General features: G+C 36.9%; 1 protein-coding gene and 1 pseudogene across 20 annotated transcripts in view; one reads left to right on the top strand and one right to left on the bottom strand.

The window, feature by feature from the left end:
* The window catches only part of ZNF644 (zinc finger protein 644), a 130,500-nt gene that overhangs the window by 39,763 nt on the left and 73,121 nt on the right, over nucleotides 1-17,616 (bottom strand). The gene's annotated exons all lie outside the window — the stretch shown is intronic.
* On the top strand, nucleotides 10,469-10,993 carry LOC129655149 (ferritin light chain-like; annotated as a pseudogene).

The following is a 17,616-nucleotide window of genomic DNA, read 5'->3' as shown; positions in this document are numbered from 1 at the left end:
ATGTCCAACAGTAAAATAGATGGTGATTGAATAGTATGAGGGAGCTATAGCCATATATATCTGATAACATACATGAATCTCCCAAACATAACAAAACAAAATAATACTATATAATTCTGTTTTTATAAAACTCCAAAAACAGGTTTTAAAAAAGTTATATTTTTTGAAGCCAGGTAGTGGTTACTCCAAGAAATAGGAAAGGGAGAGTGCTTGGGAAAGGAAGCATAGGAGGCTGCTGGCAGTATTCAATTTCTTGAATCTATGGTGGTCATAGTGTTTACTTTGCGATGATTCATTCAGCTGTAAACTTTTTACAGTTTCCTTTATGTAGTACATTTCAATTTTAAAAAAGACATGGAGTGTGGGGAGGAATTCCCTGGCGGTCCAGTGGTTGAGACCTGGCACTTTCACTGAGAGGGGCAGGGGTTTGATCCCTAGTCAGGGAACTAAGATCTAGCAAGCCAAACAATGTGGCCAAAAAATAAAAGATGTGGGGCATTATCTTTTATATGCTGTACATGCAACCCACAAAACAAATTACACAAATACTTCAGCTATTACAGTACTACATATCAATTATTTAAGAGTAAAAATCATGTCTGGAGACGTCATAAACTTCCACATCTTACACTTCAAGATCCTTTGCCTAATTTAATAAAACAAATAAAATATATTAAAAAGGACTGCATGAGTTTTCAGTATGTTGCAGGAAGACAAAGTATATTTAAGTTTGTTTTCCTGTATGTGTCATTTATTTTGATCACCTAAAAAAATCTAATTTCTTAGCTTACATATGACAAAATAAAATACATGTCTTGGAAAATATTAACATTAAAGGAAAGTTGAAGATGTTTGTTTTTCTAATATTAAAAATATATTTTTATAACATTTAAACACATAGAGGTTTAAGGCAGAATATAAATAATGCTTGAGCGAAAGGAGGTTTCTATCAAAAATTTGCATGCTTCCCTCACCATCAAACTAAGACTTGGGTTGTTTTTATATTCCATACAACATTTTAATAAAATGAAGTTTTACAACACCAATTACTATTTTATTTACAAAATAAGAATTAAACATTTATAATATTAAGCTGCTTAGTATCAAATAGAGCCCCTCTGAATTTAATCATTTAAGTGGAACTGCATACAGCACACAATCTGATTCAATTTTAAGCCAAGTAGTGCCACCAAGTGGTAGCAAATTCTTTTTTCAAAACACCACTCTGAAGCAATAGAAAATGTTATACTGGAATATAATACTGGTATGGAAAAATCAATCTTAATAAAGTAAATAAGACTGTGAAATACCTTAGTATAAAAGTTTAAAAACACAACAGGTCAATCTTTTAAGAAAAAAGTTATATGTATTACTGCAATGGTCTTACACTTTCAAACTTCTATTTTTCACAGAAAGCAAGGAACTGTGAATATAGGGCTACAGACTTCCCTTGTTGTTGCTTCTTAAAAATTTTTATTGAAGTAGAGTTGATTTACAATGTTGTGTTAGTTTCAGGTGTATGTTGCTTGTTTTTTAATTCCATATTTTTTTGAGAGACTTATATTGCCCTAGAAACTAATGAAAACACACACAGTAAAAGACCTGAAGGTTTCATCATCTGCTACCCTGTGATTCTGGACTTTCAGTCCAAACTCCCTCGCCCCCAGGTAAGGGAGTCGGGGCTGAAAGATGGATCCAAAATAACGGTCAATGATTTAATCAATCATGCCTATGTGATGCAGATTCCGTAAATACCCAAAAGGATGAGGCAGAGAGGGCTTCTGGGCTGTTGAACACATGGAGGTGCTGAGAGCGGAGCACCTAAAGCATGGAAGCTCTGTGCCCCTTTCCCACATACCTTACTCTATGCATCTTTTCCATCTGGTTGTTTCTAAGTTGTATCCTTTTATAATAATCTGGTAATCTAGAGAGTAAATAGATTTCCTAAATTCTGTGAGCCACTTTAACAAATTAATTGAAACCGAAGGAGGGGGTCATGAGAAGCTCTGATTTAGAGCCAGTTGGCTAGAAGAACAGGTAAAAACCTGGACTTGCAACTAGCATCTGAAGTCCAAGGACAGAATCGTGATAACCTCCAATCTGTAACCAAACAGGCTGCACCATAGATGACAACCTGGGCTGGCACCTGGCCTCTGAAGCGTGTGTGTGTGTATGTGTGTGTGTGTGTGTGTGTGTGTGTGTGTGATCTCTGGGTATCAGGACTGAACTGAATAGTTGAACAATAACTGGTGTCTGGAGAAATGCTCGGTGGTGTGAGGAAACCCCCTGCCCACACACTGGAATTAAGTTCAGAACTTTAATAATACTATTTTAATTTAATGAACTATTACTAGCAAAAGAAATAACTAAATTTAAGTATAAAGTTAATGTTTAAAATATCAAAGTGGTAAGTGTTACGTAGTTCTTGTCCAACCCAATAATAATGCACTTAGTCCTAGACCACATCTCCTAAATGCTCTCCCTTTTCTCACTGTACCTCACCTACACTGGCCTTCTTGTTATTCCTTGACCAGGCCCAACATACTTTGCACTTAGCACTTAATGTTCTCTGCCTGAAGTTCTTCCTCCAAATATATGTGTAAATCCATTTCTTCAGTTCCGGTCATCTCCTTCTCAGTTCTTAGATCCATCCTTAATAACACAGCACTCTTAGTCACTCTTTATCCCCTTATCTAATTTTACTTTTCTTCACAATACTTAGGGCTTTCCTGATAGATCAGTTGGTAAAGAATCCTCCTGCAATGCAGGAAACCCCGGTTTGATTCCTGGGCTGCCCATTCCAGTATTCTTGGGCTTCCCTTGTGGCTCGTAAAGAATCCGGCTGCAATGTGGGAGACCTGGGTTCGATCCCTGGGTTGGAAAGGGCTCCTGGAGAAGGGAAAGGCTACCCACTCTAGTATTCTGGCCTAGAGAATTCCAGGGACTGTACAGTCCATGGGGTCACACAGTCGGCCACGACTGAGCGACTTTCACTTCATACTTCTTCATACATACGTAACAATACTTACAAATACCTGAAAGATTATATAGTTATTTGACTATCTGTTTCCTCTTCCCCACTGAGGGTAGAGGCTAATGTTTTGTTCACTTAATACACCCCTGGCATCTAAAAGAGTCCTTGAAGTGACTACTTCGTGGTCTACCATAAGCAGAATTTTACAAAATTAATGCATCTGTGCCTTCTAATTGGACTTGTTGGTTCATTTCTAACCAATTCTTCACACATATAGGCAAAATGATCTTTTCAAGCTTCTTACTCTTCTGTGGAACATGACATTTTCCTCTCTACCAGGACATAGTCCCAAATCTTTAACAGCTAAAATGGCTACACTGGGTTCTGCCTACATTTCCAGTTTTGTCACACATTCTCCTCCTAACAGTTCTTAGGGATTCAACCACACTGGCCCTCTCAAATTTCCCAATATCTTCCTTCTCATCACAGGACCTCTGCAGATGCAGTTTCTTTGGTCTTGAATTCTCTGCTCTCCCCCACCAAGCATGCTTTCACATAAATTTAATTAACCTTAGCTCATAATCTTCTTTCAGATCAAAGCTCTAAATATCACTTACTCTAGGAAGTTTTCCTCAAACACTCTATGTCAAGTTCCTTTATCATATGCTTTTGAAGAACTGATCCTTTCAGAGCACTAATGTCTTTCAAATATTCTATTGATTATGGTATAGCACCCACTGAACTGAGGCAAGAGAATGTGCATCATGCCTTCTGCTATATATGCTGTGTTTTTAAACATTGAGAAGGTGCGTGAATACTGATAAAGGGGTACAGACAAAGCAAGCTAACTATAAGTGAACAATAAAGTCAGCAATCAACCAATTTTGGAAATTAAAGCAAATTTTCTTTTTATTAACTTCAATTGTCTTCTCTAGTCGTATTGCATGTGTCTAGGTAGACTCTCCCTGGTCATCACTGTGTACACAAAAGATAAAAAGCTTACTGAATATTTCTACTAACAATTCTACCGTTTCAACTAAACATGAATAATATAAATCTCCACAACATATACTGCCCTATCATTAGCTTTCAGGTGCCTAAATAGTAACTATCTCTGGATTGAATTGTATAAATTTGGCATATAGTACAAACATTTACTGTTTCCTTATGACAATATCATAAATGGTAATAGGGCAAAATGCACTTTTAAAACAAATTTATATCATAAATGATATAAAAGACTACAACTCTCTCCCAGATTGAAGTACTTTGTTCTAAGTCCTTTAATATACCTCTCAGATGACACAGATGCATACCTATCTACCTCAGATAACTGCAAGGTACATATCTGACTTGATGCCTTACCTCTTGTTATTACACTCTAAAAGAATGGTTAAAAATTCGTTTAAAAAATCCAAGTAATTTCACTTAACTCTTTAATTCAGTTATAAAAGAGAACATTTGGAACTTACTGTTATAGACTAAATTATGTCTCCACCCCACCTTCCTCCATCATATACTGGAAGCCTTAAGCCCCAATATCTCAGAATTTAGCCATATTTGGAGACAAGACCTTTAAAGAGGTAAGTAAGTTTAAAAGAGGTAACAAGGGTAGCCCCTAATTTAATCTGGTAGTGTCTTTATGAAGAAATATTAGGACGCACAGAGAGACATCAAAAATGTACTGGACACAGGAAAACAAAAAGGAATCCCTAAAAAACTGTTCTTATGTAAACCATAAGGCAAGGAAGAAAGAAGAACAACAACCTGAGAAAACATATCAAAAATTACTTCACATGTAAATAATCTAAATATATCAGTCAAAAGAAAGAAAATGACAGATTAAAAGAACCACAACCCTACTATATGCAGCTTATAAGAAACTCATTTCAAATTCAATGACATAAGTAGGCTGAAAATAAAAGAATGGAAAAAGATATGACATGCAAACATTAATAGCTGGTAAAATAGTATCAGAACAAAGAAAATTACCAGTGATCAAGAAAACACTAAATAATAATAAAAGGATCCACCAGGAAGACAATGATCCTAAATGTGTATATACCAAACAACAGAACCTTGAAATACACTAAACAAAAACTGATAGACAGGAAAAGGACAATCCGTAACTGTTGTAGAGACTTTTAACACTCTTTTCCCACAACTGATACAACCGCTAAAAAGAAAATCAGTAAGAATAAAAAAACTCTGAACACAATCAACAAGCAGGATCTAACTGACACACTTAAAACACTACCAAGCAACAGAGAAATACATATTTTATCCAAGTGGCTATAAACCATTTATGAAAATAGACAATATCTTCAGCAATAAAATAAACCTGAACAAATTTAAAAGATTGGTAATCAAACTAGAAATTGGTTCTAGAAAAATAAAAGGAAAATCCCAAATAACTGAAAACTAAACAAAATACTTCTAAATAATCCATGGCTCAAAAATTCTCAAAAAAAATTTTTAAAAGGAGAATTTAATGAAAATAGAACTTGCCAAAATATGAGATGCAGCTAAAGCAATGCTGAAAGAGATATTTAAATTTATACCATGAACTGCTAAATTTTAAAAGAAAAAGGACAGAAATATAAATCCAAAGCAAGCAAAAAGAAGGAAACAATAAATATAACAGCAGAAATAAATGAAACTGAAAACAGAAAAATCACTGAAACAAAAAGCTAGTTATACGAAAAAAATCAATAAAATCAACAAACTTCCAGCAAGAATGATGAAGATTTTTAAAAAACAAAAATGATCAATTTAATAATGAAACAGGAGATAACACCATATACCCTACAGACACTATAACAATTAATAAGGGCATATCAGCATATTAAAAAGCAGAGACATTACTTTGTCAACAAAGGTCCGTCTAGTCAAGGCTATGGTTTTTCCAGTTGTCATGTACGGATGTGAGAGTTGGACTATAAAGAGGGCTGAGCACAGAAGAATTGGTGCTTTTGAACTGTGGTGTTGGAGGAGACTCTTGAGAGTCCCTTGGACTGCAAGGAAATCCAACCAGTCCATCCTAAAGGAGATCAGTCCTGGGTGTTCATTGAAAGGACTGATGTTGAAGCTGAAACTCCAATACTTTGGCCACCTGATGCGAAGAGCTGACTCATTTGAAAAGACCCTGATGCTGGGAAAGATTGAAGGCAGGAGGAGAAGGGGATGACAGAGGATGAGATGGTTGGATGGCATCACCAACTCAATGGACATGTGTTTGGGTGGACTCCGGGAGTTGGTGACGGACAGGGAGGCCTGGAGTGCTGCGGTTCATGGGGTGGCAAAGAGTCAAACATGACTGAATGACTGAACTGAAATGATGAAAAACTTTACAAAACTAACTTTAACAATTTGATGAAATAAGTCTAATATCTTGAAAAACACAACATACCATAACTCATTCAATATGAAATTAATTTTAAATAGCCCAATAGCTATTAAGGGCATTGCATTTAAACTGTAAAACTCCCCAAAAAGAAACCTCTAGGCCAAGAAGATTTCACTGGAGACTTCCAAACTGGAAAATTAGTTTAAATAACACTGGAGACTTCCAAATTGGAAATTTATTTTAAATAACATGAGCGTATCAACTGAAAACCTGACACTCATTCATGGTAAGAATTTTCAGCAGGTGGAATAAAGGGAAACTACTTCAATTTGAAAAAGAGCATCTAAGAACACCTACAGCTAACATATATTTAATGGTACAAAGCCTGAAGGCTTTCCTTCTAAAATCTTCTAAACCAAGAATGTCCAATCTTACCACTCTAATTCTACATATCTACTGGAGTTCTAACCACTGCAAAAAGGCAAGAAAAGGAAACAAAAGCATATACATTGGAAAGGAAAAAATAAAACTGTCCCTATTTGCACGTAACACCTCAATGCCTACACAAAAAATTTCAAGAAGTAGACAAAAAAAACTTGGGGAACTAAGAAGTGAGAATAGTGAGGTCACAGAATACAAGATAAAACACACACAAATCAATTGAAGGGTGTTAGTTAAAATGGAGTGATGGCTAATTTTACGTCAACTTGGCTGGGCCATAGTGTCCAAATATGTAGTCAAACATCATTCAGGAAATTTCAGTGAAGGTTTTATATATGAAATTCACATTTAAATTGCTATACTCTGAACAGATTATCTTCCATAATATGAGTGTTTCTCATCTAATCAGGTGAAGGCCTGGAGAGAATGAAAAACTGACTTCCCTTGGGTACTAGAGAATTCTACAGCACACGGCCTTTAGACTTGAGCTCCAACATCTGCTCTTTCCCAAGTCTTTAGCCTGAAAGTCTTCAGATTTGAATCATAATATTAGCGCTTCCCTGGGTGTCCAGCCTGCTAGCCTACCTTATAGACTTTGGACTTCCAGCCTCATTTTCAAATGAGCTAATTTCTTGAAATAAATCTCTTTCCATACATACACACACACACACACACACACACACACACACACACACACGTGCTCTCTCTCTCTCTCTCTCCTGGTTCTGTTTCTCTGGAGAACTCTGATGAATACAGTAAGGAAATTCAACTCTGTCAAATACAGTAAAGAAATTCAAGGGCCTGTCCTTTCAAAGAAAGATCAGAAGGAAAAATAAAATAAAATAAAAAACCCAAACTGTCAGAAACAACTTTTTCCAAACTCGGAAAACAGTAAATGGACTGAAGCAACAAAGTGAATGCTGAATCAAGAAAAACCAATTTTAAAATGGTAGGAGATGGAGAAGGAAATGGCAAACCACTCCAGTATTCTTGCCTGGAAAATCCCATAGACAGAGGAGCCTGGTGGGTTACAGTCCATGGGGTCGCAGAGTCGGACACAACTGAGCTCACAAGCACAGATGGAGCATATCTGATAGTGTAAGTTAGCTCTATGAACTTGCAGTACATCCTCTTCTAGCTCAGAGACATATCCAGAATTCTATTATATATAAAAAAAAAAACAATGCTCCCAAATATCTATCTTTAGGATGACAAAGATAAAATAATGGCTCCTCAAACTCAACTGATCAATTGATTTTTAAATTAGGGGTACACGTGTCTCTTTCCCTTCTGGTTTCCTCAGTGTGTATGCCCAGCAGTGGGATTGCTGGATCATAAGGCAATTCTATTTCCAGTTTTTTAAGGAATCTCCACACTGTTCTCCATAGTGGCTGTACTAGTTTGCATTCCCACCAACAGTGTAAGAGGGTTCCCTTTTCTCCACACCCTCTCCAGCATTTATTACTTGTAGACTTTTGGATCGCAGCCATTCTGACTGGTGTGAAATGGTACCTCATAGTGGTTTTGATTTGCATTTCTCTGATAATGAGTGAGGTTGAGCATCTTTTCATGTGTTTGTGAGCCATCTGTATGTCTTCTTTGGAGAAATGTCTATTTAGTTCTTTGGCCCATTTTTTGATTGGGTCATTTATTTTTCTGGAGTTGAGCTGTAGGAGTTGCTTGTATATTCTCGAGATTAGTTGTTTGTCAGTTGCTTCATTTGCTATTATTTCCTCCCGTTCTGAAGGCTGTCTTTTCACCTTGCTAATAGTTTCCTTTGATGTGCAGAAGCTTTTAAGGTTAATTAGGTCCCATTTGTTTATTTTTGCTTTTATTTCCAATGTTCATCGCAGCACTGTTTATAATAGCCAGGATATGGAAGCAACCTAGATGTACATCAGCAGATGAATGGATAAGAAAGCTATGGTACATATACACAATGGAGTATTACTCAGCCATTAAAAAGAATACATTTGAATCACTTCTAATGAGGTGGATGAAACTGGAGCCTATTATACAGAGTGAAGTAAGCCGGAAAGAAAAACACCAATACAGTATACTAACACATATATATGGAATTTAGAAAGATGGTAACAATAACCCTGTGTACGAGACAGCAAAAGAGACACTGATGTATAGAACAGTCTTATGGACTCTGTGGGAGAGGGAGAGGGTGGGAAGATTTGGGAGAATGGCATTGAAATATGTAAAATATCATGTATGAAACGAGTTGCCAGTCCAGGTTCGATGCACGATACTGGATGCTTGGGGCTAGTGCACTGGGACGACCCAGAGGGATGGTATGGGGAGGGAGGAGGTTCAGGATGGGGAACACATGTATACCTGTGGCGGATTCATTTTGATATTTGGCAAAACTAATACAATTATGTAAAGTTTAAAAATAAAATAAAATAAATTAAAATCAATTATAAATTTAAAATTTAGAATAAAAATGACTTTAAAAAAATGGTAGGAGAGCTTTGTGACATTTAAACTTAGCTTGGCTCAAACCTCTTGCACAGTTAAAGTCAAAAAGACATTACTCAGCATTACTGTTCTGAGGACCTGGTTCTCCAAAGAACAGAGCAGACCTTGTTCCAAAAGAGTATGTATATTTGCTTTGGCCAGTCCAAGGGTTGGATAAAAGACTGAAGAAATGCCCATCTTTGTTTCATCTAACTCAAAAATGCCTCAAAAGAGAAAAGCAGCAAATCAGAGGATGTTAGAAAGACTGGGAGGAAAAGCTGAAAAGAAATACATTGGTGAAGAGGGCTGTGAAAAGTCTGTGTATAAAGCTGGGAATCCAGAAACTCATGCCAATGCCTAGAGCAGAATGCCAGTTCAGAAAAGACCTGAAAAAACCCTAAGCTTCCACCTCTAGCTAGTCTTCAAGCTCAATGGGAACAAGAAGTGAAGGTTAATGCAGAGTTATAAGTAACCTGGCTAAGAACTGTAGAAGTATCTAAAAATAAAGTCAATATGCAATGACTGGAAAAAGTTTTATCTTCTTACATTTTTTTCTCTATTTTATTTTTTTCTCTTTCCTTGGTTCCAGGCATTTTAAGGAAATTTTTGTTGGACCAGCAGGTGACCGCAAACTAAAGGAACAGTGACTTCAGAGACACATGACAAAAATACAGTTAAAAATTTTAGAGAAAGGATATAAATCAAATTAAACAACAACAAGAAGCCATGAGAGAAAGGAACCTAATTTCTAGAGCTACAACATTATGTTATTTCAAAAGTCCAACTTTCAAGAAAAAAATTACAAGGCATGTTAAAGAAACAAGAAAGTATGTCCCATTCAGAGGGAAAAAAAATCAATAGCAATTGTTTATGAAGGAACTTATTGGGCAAAGTTTTTAAACTGGCAGTTGTAAACATGCTCAAAAAGATCAAAGAAATCATGGTGAAAGAACTAAAGGAAACCAGGAAAACAGTGTGTCAATACAGAAAATATCAATAAAGAGAAATAAATAAAATAAATACTTATAAAAAGGAACTAAACAGGAAGTGCACTCGGCAGTCCTGTGGATCTGTCTCATTTTAACAGTGCTTGGACAGAGCAGACCCAGGGATGCTCCTGTGCTCCAGCCTCTGACCACCCTCTAACCATTTTTCCATGTGTAACCTTCAGAAGCTGTCTGTGATCACCACGACCAGCCACCATTTTTTGAGCTTAATTAACGCCTTATCACCAATCAACCATGAGTTCCCAGATTCATCAGAATTATTTCACTGAGGTGGAGTCTGCCTTCAACTGCCTGGTCAACATGCATCTGTGAGCCTCCTACAATTACCTCTCTCTGGGCTATTTCGACTAAGAGGATATGGCTCTGAAGGGTGTGGGCCAGATTTTTCACAAATTGGCCAAGGAGAAGTGGCAGTGCATGGAGCATCTCTTGAAAAGGTAAAACCAGCATGGCAGTTTCACCCTCTTTCTGGACTTGCAGAAGCCATTTCAAGATAAGTGGGGTAAAACCCAGGGTGCTATGGAAGCTGCCCTTCTCATAGAAAAGAACCTGAACTAGGCCCTTTTGTATCTGCGTGGCCTGGGTTCTGCCCGCACAAACCCCCACATCTGTGACCTCCTGGAGAACCATTCCCTAGATGAAGAGGTGAAACTCATCAAGAAGATAGGTGACCCCTTGACCAACCTCTGCAGGCTGGCTGGTCCCCAGGCTGGGTTGGGTGAATATCTCTTCGAAAGGCTCACCCTCAAGCATGACTAGAAGCCTCTAGAGCCCAGTGGCCTCTGAGGAGCTTCCCTCATATCAGGGCTGCCTGAAGGCCCTCTCTGCAGCCTTAGGCAACATTTTAACACCCTGGAGCCCTCTCAAGCCTTGGACCAAATGGAAACAATAAAGCTTTTTGCAGCAAAGGAAAAAAAAAAAAAAAAACTAAACCAAAATTCTAGGGCTAAACAATGATTAAATTGAAAAATTCACTAGTGGGCTTTCAAAAGTAGATTTGAGCAAGCAGAATAAACATTCAGTGAATGTCAAAGTAGGTCAACTGAAATTATGCAGTCTCAGAAGTAGAAAAAAGAATAAAGAGAAATGAACTGCAGTTAAGAGACCCATGGACACTGCCAAGTGTATCAACACATTTATAATGAGAGACAAAGAAGTAGATGAGACAAGAGGCAGAAAGAATATTTCAAAAATTAATGGCCATAAACATACAAAACCTGAGAAGCAATGAATTTAATCAAACAATAAACTCAACAAAATCCAAACAGGATAAATACAGAGATCTAGACAAAGTCATATTAACATAATACTGTCAAAATCCAAAGACAAGGAATGAATAATAAAAGCAGCATGGAGAGGCAGGGGTCATATACAAGAGGTCTATATTAAGATTAGAAGGTAATTCGTCATCAGAAACTATGGAAGCCAGAAAGCAATGACATGATATTTACAAAGTGCTGAAAGAAAATACTTGTCAATCAAGAATTCTATCCTTAGCAAAATTATACTTCAAAATTGAAAGAGGAGGTAAGACAGTTCAAGATTAAAAGCTGAGAAAGTTCATCACTGTTAGATCTACCCTATGAGATATGTTAAAGGGAGTCTTACTTAACTTCTGGACTAAGAATGTTACATACAAACACTAATTGATTATTCAACAAACATTTATTGAGTACCTCTGTGCTAAGAGCTGCTCCAGACGGTGAGTATACAATGGTGAACGAAGTAGGCAAAGTCCTACTGTGACATATACCTTTTTTCTTAACAATTTGTTGAATCACAATTAACCTAAAGACTTCATGACCATTTTAACCTAAACTGTTACACAGGCAGGAAAATACTTACATTATCAAATATCAGAATTCACATTTATATATTAGACACTATTAATGGAAACCCAAGATTCAACATGTTTAATATATCCTTAGGCTGTTCAAGTATCTTTGGTAAGACTATTGCAATCAACAGTATGATTAATTGTTCATTAACGATATTAAATCTTGTTTAATTAAGAATAAGCACAGACCAGAATCTCTAATAAAAATAGCAGCTCATAAATTTATACAGAGCAAGTCATTTTCAAAAAATTTTAGGTCAACTGAATTATTTCATATACAAAGATGCTTTGCAGAGCTATCTTACAAAAAGATATCGAAATAAAAAATTAATTTGTGAAATATTATGAAAATTTAATGCTGATGACTCTCAGATCTCTTTAAGTTACAGGCCACTTGTAACTAACTGCCACATGACATTTCCACTCAAATGTCTTGAGCTACTTAATGCTCTCCAAGCTCAATATAGCTAAAATTTCACTCTTGTTCTTTATAAACCTGCTTCGTCTCCACAGTTCCTATCTGTGAATATTGTACTACTGCCAGGCCAGAAACATAGATACTATCCTCAACTCTTTCCTTACTCTCCTACCACCAAAATTTCATTGCAACTAAACACCAAAGTTGACTTATTTTCTCGTCTAAATCTCTCTCAAATCGAATTACATCTTTTCCATTACCACCACTCTAAAGACAGGCCAGCAGCCTCCCCCTGCAAACTGGTCATTCTGATTCCAATCTAGTTTCTTCGCTAATTTGTTCTCCATTTTAATTCTCCATGTTTCAAAAACCCAGATCTGACCACAGCACTTCTTCATACTTAAACTCCTTGAATAGGAGTCTGCTAATCCAAATTCCTTAAAGTGATTTGTAAGAGACTCAATAAAATAGCTGATGTAACACATATATGAAAAAATGTCCACGATATATCGGTAAACAGTCAGAAAACAATGCAGAATACATACCAGCCATTTTTAGTATGGGGAGTATGGTGCTGAATGAGAGGAGAGTTTAACTTCTTATTTTAAGCATTGCTCTACTATCTGTTCACACATATAAGCAAATGTGGCTTTTATATACAAAATAAAGCTCTGAAAATACTAAATGTTATTTGCAATTTATCTGGAAAAGGTCTGATGTATATTATGCAATCTTATGTAGAATGAGAAACAATTTTATTAATTAAAAAGTTTTCTTTTCCACAGTACAACAATGGGAAGCACATCTACAGTGCTACTACAGAAAGGAAGCACAGAAAGGTTAGTAACAGAAATAAAGCTAATATAAGACATTCATAAAGAACTTTAAATCTATGGATTCAAGAATTATGCAAAATGAAAAAGCTTAGCACTATCTGACTGTGTTAAATATTGAAGTACAAAATGAAAAGGAAGAGTCTGAACCTGAGGTATACCTATCAGCCTCTGAGAAGAAAAGCTGGTCTAATACCTCTAGAGACACATAAATCAAGCAATCTCAAGAGTAAACTTTTATCAATAACAAAACTAAACATACTTCACATACAGGGTGAAATAAAAGAAACAGCCAAGGTTCTACATTCAATAAGAATCTGTGTCTAAGAAAAATTCTTACAGGTAAGAAGACAGAAGGAACAGCATGAGATGGGGTCAATGCCCAACCCTGTGTTCAAGCTTAATGGCAGAAGCTGCAGAAAGAGAAAGCAACAAATTGATCCCAGTGGGGGAGAACCTCTCCTTCCTTTGGACTTTGTAGAAGGCAATAAAGCTTCAGGCATAATAACCCCCCAGGTGACTATGATAGCCAACCCAACTAGCCCAATTTCAAACCTCAATTAAGAAAACTAATGCAAAATGCTTTAAATTTTTTTACAGTTTTATTTTAAAAAGTAAAATGTTTATATAAATTACCAAATATAATGATAAGACAAAATCTTTAAAAATACTTCTCAGCAAATAACAAGCTTCCTAAGCCACAGGAATCAATAATGTTATTACAATTCCAGACTATGATTCAATTTTTTTCCTCCTCTCCAGTAGTTTTTTACCCTCAGGAACATGAGGAAAACTTTTCTTCACTTCTTAAAGATGTGATCAGGATTTCTAATCTTCTATTTGTATTAGTCTATCTAGCAGAAACTCACAAAGAAAACATTAGTAGCAAACACTCCAATTTCCATAACATGTATTAATGCATTTGGAAAGAATAATCAAAATCAACAATGACACTCAATATTCCTTAACGTCTCGACTAAGAACATTATTAGCCATTTTATTCCAACTGGACTGAAAGGAGACTAGGAGAATATTTTATTTCTCTTTCCAAAATGCCTTTCTTCGGATTGCCTTCACTGACTCCTTCTTACAGTCTAACAGCAACTGAAGTGCAATGCCCTTATCCCATTCCAGCCAGTACTCTGAACCCTTATTTGTTAGAGAGAGAATTCTACTGGCTGTTCTGTGAGTAACAAATCACTAAGTTCACATAGCATTCTGACACTGTGCTACTAAGATAAATAAGATATAGATGGTTCAGTTCACTTCAGTTCAGTCGCTCAGTTGTGTCCGACTCTTTGCGACCCCATGAATCACAGCATGCCAGGCCTCCCTGTCCATCACCAACTCCCGGAGTTTACTCAACCTCATGTCCATAGAGTCGGTAATGCCATCCAGCCATCTCATCCTCTGTCGTCCCCTTCTCCTCCTGCCCCCAATCCCTCCCAGCGTCACAGTCTTTTCCGAAGAGTCAACTCTGCGCATGAGGTGGCCAAAGTATTGGAGTTTCAGCTTTAGCATCAGTCCTTCCAATGAACACCTAGGACTGATCTCCTTTAGAATGGACTGGTTGGATCTCCTTGCAGTCCAAGGGACTCTCAAGAGTCTTTTCCAACACCACAGTTCAAAAGCAGTGCTCAGCTTTCACAGTTCAATTCTTCAGTGCTCAGCTTTCTTCACAGTCCAACTCTCACATCCATACATGACCACTGGAAAAACCATAGCCTTGACTAGACAGACCTTTGTTGGCAAAATAATGTCTCTGCTTTTCAATATTCTATCTAGGTTGGTCATAACTTTCCTTCAAAGGAGTAAGCGTCTTTTAATTTCATGGCTGCAATCAACATCTGCAGTGATTTGGGAGCCCAGAAAAATAAAGTTTGACACTGTTTCCACTGTTTCCCCATCTATTCCCCATGAAGTGATGGGACCAGATGCCATGATCTTCGTTTTCTGAATGCTGAGCTTTAAGCCAACTTTTTCACTCTCCTCTTTCACTTTCATCAAGAGGCTTTTTAGTTCCTCTTCACTTTCTGCCATAAGGGTGGTGTCATCTGCATATCTGAGGTTATTGAAATTTCTCCCGGCAATCTTGATTCCAGCTTGTACTTCATCCAGCCCAGCATTTCTCATGATGTACTCTGCATATAAGTTAAACAAGCAGGGTGACAATATACAGCCTTGATGTACTCCTTTTCCTATTTGGAACCAGTCTGTTGTTCCATGTCCACTTCTAACTGTTGCTTCCTGACCTGCATATAGGTTTCTTAAGAGGCAGGTCAGGTGGTCTGGTATTCCCATCTCTTTCAGAATTTTCCACAGTTTCTTGTGATCCACACAGTCAAAAGCTTTGGCATAGTCAATAAAGCAGAAATAGATGTTTCTCTGGAACTCTCTTGCTTTTTCGACAATCCAACGGATGTTGGCAATTTGATCTCTGGTTCCTCCTAAAACCAGCTTGAACCTTTGGAAGTTCACGGTTCACGTATTGCTGAAGCCTGGCTTGGAGAATTTTGAGCATTTATTTATTATCATGTAAGATGAGTGCAACTGTGTGGTAGTTTGAGCATTCTTTGGAATTGCCTTTGGGATTGGAATGAAGACTGACCTTTTTCAGTCCTGTTGCCACTGCTGAGTTTTACAAATGTGCTGGCATATTGAGTGTAGCATTTTCATAGCATCATCTTTCAGGATTTGAAATAGCTCAACTGGAATTCCATCACCTCCACTAGCTTTGTCATAGTGATGCTTTCTAAGGCCTATTTGACTTCACATTCCGGGATGTCTGGCTCTAGGTTAGTGATTACACCATCATGATTATCTGGGTCGTGAAGATTTTTTTTGTACAGTTCTTCTGTGTATTCTTGCCACTTCTTTTTAGTATCTCCTGCTTCTGTTAGGTCTATACCATTTCTGTCCTTTATTGAGCCCATCTTTGCATGAAATGTTCCCTTGGTATCTCTAATTTTCTTGAAGAGATCTCTAATCTTTTTCATTCTGTTGTTTTCCTCTATTTCTTTGCATTGATCACTGAGGAAGGTTTTCTTATCTCTCCTTGCTATTCTTTGAAACTCTGCATTCAGATGCTTATATCTTTTCTTTTCTCCTTTGCTTTTCGCTTCTCTTTTCACAGCTGTTTGTAAGGCCTCCTCAGACAGCCATTTTCCTTTTTTGCATTTCTTTTCCATGGAGATGGTCTTGACCCTCAAAGAACTCACAGTCTAGTAAAGAAAACAGACTACTGTGGAATGGACAGGTCTGGCTCAAACGACAAGATGATGCTTGAGATGAACTATTTCAAGAGATAAGCTGACAACCAGGAGAAAATATATTGACAGTTGGGGAGACAAGTAGGGGAACAATGACAACATATACATGGAACTAAAACTGAGAATATAAACATCATGCTTAGTTTATTCAGATAATTCTAGAATAGCTGCAATGAGATAATTATATAACATGTTATGAGTTTACATTTTACTGTGCAGGTAATGGGGGACAAAGAAGGAGACAACTAGCAGAAAGAAAGCAATGTAGAAAGTTGGCAAGTGAGGTCAGAGACATGGAGAATACAAGAAACAAAATTACAGAGAAAACCTAAATTTATGTTAACACAATAGAATATTACTTAGCAATAAAAAATAATAAACTGCTAATGCAACAATATGGATGAAACATTTGTGTTAAATGAAAACAGCCAGGTATAGGAGTATATATTATATAATTCTATGTACATAAAATTCAAAAACAGGCAAAACTAGGCTATGCTGACAGAATTTAGAAAGATGCTCACCTTGGGGGAAAGGCTACTAGATTGGAAAGGAAAGAGCACGAGGAACTTTCTGAGACAATGAGTGTTAGACATCTTAAATTACACAGTGGTTATACATGTAAAAAACTTATTTAGCTCTACACTTTAAAATTTCCACATTTTACCATACATAATCTAATAAAAATGTAAAGTATACCTTAACAAAAAAGGAAATGCATATGTAATTGTGCTGGAATAAAATGGTGGTGCAGTGGTAAAGAATCCGCCTGCCAATACAGAAGACTTGGATTCAGTGCCTGGGCGAGGAAGATCCTCTGCAGGAGGAAATGTCAACCTACTCCAATATTCTTGCTGGAAAATTCCATGGACAGAGGAGCCTGACAGGCTACAGTCCATGGAACCACAAAGAGTCAACATAACTGAGCAACTGAGCACACACAAAACCAGAGTTAGTTAAAACCAGTGTCATCCCATGAGCAATATCTAACTTGTAAGAAATCAGAATAAACACCCTAATAAACA

This window comes from Bubalus kerabau, chromosome 6 (assembly GCF_029407905.1).
Source record: "Bubalus kerabau isolate K-KA32 ecotype Philippines breed swamp buffalo chromosome 6, PCC_UOA_SB_1v2, whole genome shotgun sequence".
In the NCBI taxonomy this organism is placed as follows: Eukaryota; Metazoa; Chordata; class Mammalia; order Artiodactyla; family Bovidae; genus Bubalus; species Bubalus kerabau.
The sequence above is the reverse complement of the archived record's forward strand: the minus strand, read 5'-3'. Positions and strand labels throughout refer to the sequence as shown.